Genomic DNA, 4939 nt, shown 5'->3' on the forward strand with positions numbered 1-4939 from the left:
CAAAATAGCATTATGTGGCTGTCAACTAAGTTTTCACTCTGTTCTGTCGGTTTATTATTTCAATTTGTTTGCGTTTATTCAATTTTAAAGACAAAATCTCTTAGACTTGACTAGAACAAAGATAAAAGCGGAGCTTAAGTTTTAGATTCAGCTGAGGTCAAGTGTTCCCTGAAGGAAAGTCTCAGAAATTATTAAAATGCAGATGCTGTTTTGCACATAAGTTTTCTAAAGTTTGTTTTCCAAGAAATTACTTTCCTTAAGGGATAGTTCACCCTATAATTATCTTATCCAAAGTACGTTTCTTCCTTTGAACACAAAGCAGGACTTCAGTGATGCTTTACTGAAGTGAATGGTGACCAGGAGCTGTTAAGGTTTTATTTTTATGGTGCTTTTTGTCATTTTTGGAGCTTAAGTGCCCATGTTCAATATTTGCTTTTTTTCATTGACATCCTCTTACACTTCTTGTGTGCCACAAAAAAGAAATACAGATTTTGGAATGACATGTTTGTTTGTTATTTTCACTCTAAATTCTGCTGGGTTATACTTTTAACCCAATGCTGGGTTATAAATAAACCTATGCTGGCTTGTTGTTAACCCAACCATGAGTTAAACAACCCAGCATTGCATTGAAACAACCCAATGTAAAATTACACAAAAAAACTGTATTTTTATATTACAAAAAATTTCTGTATTTCATTGTGCCCGTTATTTAACGGTTATTACCGGTTATTTACCGTTTTTTTTACAGATTTTTTTACAGAATAGGTTTATTTATTAATAACCCAACATGTGTTTTAATAATATTTACACAGCTTTGGGTTAAAAATAACCCATCACAATTTAAAGGTGTTGTTTCTTAAAGGGACAGTTCACCCCAAAATGAAAAGGTAACACTTTACAATAAGGTTGTATTTGTTAACAATTAGTTAATGCATTAGCTAACATTAAAAAACAATTAACAATACTTCTACAGCATTTATTAATCTTAGTTCATGTTAATTTCGACACTTACTAATACATTAATAAAATCAAGCATTGTAACTAACTAATGCACCATGAACTAACATGAACAACTGTATTGACATTAGCTAACATTAAAGGCGGGGTGCATGATCTCTGAAAGCCAATGTTGATATTTGAAATCACCTAAACAAACAAGGCCCTACCTCAATAGAATATTGACCTTCTTTTGATAGACCCGCCCCATATTACTAATGAAAATTGTGTCACAAAAAATCTGTATGAGTTTCTTTATTCTGTTATATACAAAGGAAGATATTTTAAGCAATTTTTGCAATCAAACCGTTTTTGAGCACCATTGACTTACATAGTATTTTTCTTTCCTACTATTGATGTCAATGGTCCTCCTGTTTGTTTACTAATGTACCTTTGTGTTTAGCAGAAAAGGACATTAATACAGGTTTGGAAAAACTTGAGTAAATGACAGAACTATCCCTTTAATACTATTCAAGTATCCAGGACTTTTTTCATGGTTAATACATATACACGTTGGGGAAGGAAAATTTAGCATTTGCAATTCATTTAAACTGCATTTCTTTAGGCTGTGAAACGAGACCCGAGTAAACCAATGCTGACACAGGAAGAACAAGCAGACACAGAAAGACCTCCCAGCTGAGGCTCGACCCAGGGACCTTCTTGCTGTGGGGCAACAGCGTTATCCACTGACTGTGCCACCCTGCCAATCTGGAATGACAAAAGAGTGAGTAAATGATGATCTATTCCTTTACAATCCAGATAAAGAACATCTTCACTGTCATTCAACCCCACAAACTATACTGTTGGATATTCAAATGAGCAGCATTGTTTGTAAGATTTGATGGCAGACCCCCCTTATATTTAACATTGTCACACACACACAAGCGCTGTCATTCAGGGTTCCAGACGGTGCAGAAGTTTCTGCATCAAGTCGACTGTGAATTTATTGAATTAATAATGCAAGTCAGGAAGCAGATCCTTCTCAACAATCACAACCTGAAAGAAAGCGACAGACTGAGTCACAGACAAGTGCACCAACCAGACTAAAGAGACAAAAGTCTCTGTGACTACTTAGAACTTAGAGCAAGTAGTGACAACAATGGAAACATTACACTTTCTATGCTTCCAACTTCCAAGAACATGCATTTACAGTAAATTATGCATTTATATGTACCCAGTGCTTTTACTGCTGGATTTGCATACACTTAAAAACTGACGGTGCTTAAAGGGATAGTTCACACAAAATGAAAATAATGTCATTAATGACTCACCCTCATGTCGTTCCAAACTAATAAGTCCTCCGTTCATCCTCAGAACACAGTTTAAGATGTTTTATATTTAATCCGAGAGCTTGTTAACCCTTCATTGAAAATCTACATACGGTATACTGTCCGTGTCAAGAAAAAAAACATCAACAAAGTAGTCCATGTGACATCAGTGGGTCAGTTAGAATGTGTTGAAGCATAGAAAATACATTTTGGTCCAAAAATAACAAAAATTACGACTTTATTCAGCATTGTCTTCTCTTCCGCGTCTGTTGTGAAGCACATGCGCGAGACTAAAGTCACGTGACGTGTTATCCTCAGACATGTTTGCAAAGTATTTTTTTTACTTACAGCGTGCGTCAAAAAAAAACAGCTGGGGCGCACCAGATAACACGTCAGCCGTGTCACTGTAGTCACGTGACTTTATCTCGCGCATGCACTTTACAACAGACCCGGATTGTAACTATACATTTAACTATCCCTTAGTAAAGGGAATTTAAAATTCTGCCATAAATTTGTTGTTCTAAACTTGTATGATTTAATTTTTTCTGATGAACACAAAAGAAGATATTTTGTTAAATGATTGTAAGCACACAGCTTAACCTTTTTCATCAAAAATATCTAAAAATGTGTTCTGAAGATAATCGGAGCACTTGGTGGTTTAGAACGGCACAGGGGTAAGTGATTAATGATAACATTATAATTTTGCGCTGAACTATCTTTTTAACTTGCCATTTTTCATCGTTTAATTATGGTTGGGTTTTTAATAACACATTTTTCTAGTGTGACAAACCGAGAACACATTTAATATCTGACTATACAGGGACTTTAACAAATACAATCTTATTGTAATTAAAGTGTTAACCACTAAGCTTGTAAATACATTTATTTTGTACTATACACATGAGAATGTAAGCCAGGCTTAATGCAACACTCATATACAATATTAAAACAGAAGGCTCATCCATTTATCTACCAAGGTTGAAAACCCTTGTATGTAGACATTTCGTGTACATATTCTATCTAATTACATTTCCTACATAGCATCTATATTATCTTTCACTTGTGTGAATTTTTATACATGAATAGTGTTTTGAAGGTCAACAGCATGTGATTGTATGATAAATGGTTAATGTTTCCGCGGTCTGTGCAGTGTCAAAAGCTCTTTGAGGTACATGTTTCCTTTCACTGTCAACACCAATTTATGGGATGTAAAAATAAAAGCAGGAGAACTGCAAAAGGGAACAGTAAAAAGGATCTTTTTGCTAATACATTGTAATGGCCACCATACATACATTATACATAACAAATCACTCTGAGATTTCTTCTATCCGCTTAAATTTTAAAAAAGGATGCACTGCTCTTTTACAGCTAGCTATATGTGTGCATTAGCAGACCAGTCGTAAAATCTCTGCTTACATTGCACTGCCGTCCAAATGCGCTGGACAACAATAAGAAAGTACTCAATGCAGTTTCCTCCGAGACATTGAGTCTCATAAATAATATGCCTGAACAACCTTGAAAACATACCTAAATTTCTTTTTTAGAGGCATTGTCATACCTGGAATAATAATGTATTGCTGACGCAGTATGTTTTCCAACCCAGACTGGTTCAGTGATGCCATCTCATTGATTTGAAGGGATTTATGGACCACACGTAGGCTAAAGGAGTAACACATTTATGATATCCTGCTGAAAAAACTGTAGGAAGACAGAGTATTTAGGGTGCCATTTGGGACAGTGCCTTAGTCTACCACTAATTTTTCAAATGTTTATAAAAGTGGGGTGGTTATGTCCTTAGCTGACACATATGGTACAAACTTGCAAAAATTATGATTTATGTGGCTATGTCCCGGCTATAATGGTCTAACGAATGCTGTGAAAAGGGAAAAACATCCAGTATGCGGCAGTCCTGTGGGCGAAAATGCCTTGTTGATGCTAGAGGTCAGAGGAGAATGGGCCGACTGATTCAAGCTGATAGAAGAGCAACTTTGACTGAAATAACCACTCGTTACAACCGAGGTATGCAGCAAAGCATTTGTGAAGCCACAACACGCACAATCTTGAGGCGGATGGGCTACAACAGCAGAAGACCCCACCGGGTACCACTCATCTCCACTACAAATAGGAAAAAGAGGCTACAATTTGCATGAGGTCACCAAAATTGGACAGTTGAAGACTGGAAAAATGTTGCATGGTCTGATGAGTCTCGATTTCTGTTGAGACATTCAGATGGTAGAGTCAGAATTTTGCGTAAATGCCACGGCCCACCTGAGCATTGTTTCTGACCATGTCCATCCCTTTATGACCACCCTGTACCCATCCTCTGATGGCTACTTCCAGCAGGATAACCATGTCACAAAGCTTGAATAATTTCAAATTCGTTTTTTTGAAAATGACAATGAGTTCACTGTACTAAAATGGCCCCCACAGTCACCAGATCTCAACCCAACAGAGCATCTTTGGGATGTGGTGGAATGGGAGCTTCATGGCCTGGATGTGCATCCCACAAATCTCTATCAACTGCAAGGTGTTATCCTATCAATATGTGCCAACATTTTTTAAAGAATGCTTTCAGCACCTTGTAGAATCAATGCCACATAGAATTAAGGCAGTTCTGAAGGTGAAAAGGGGTCCAATACTGTATTAGTATGGTGTTCCTAATAATCCTTTAGGTG

The sequence above is a fragment of the Paramisgurnus dabryanus genome, chromosome 5 (assembly GCF_030506205.2).
Source record: "Paramisgurnus dabryanus chromosome 5, PD_genome_1.1, whole genome shotgun sequence".
Lineage (NCBI taxonomy): Eukaryota > Metazoa > Chordata > Actinopteri > Cypriniformes > Cobitidae > Paramisgurnus > Paramisgurnus dabryanus.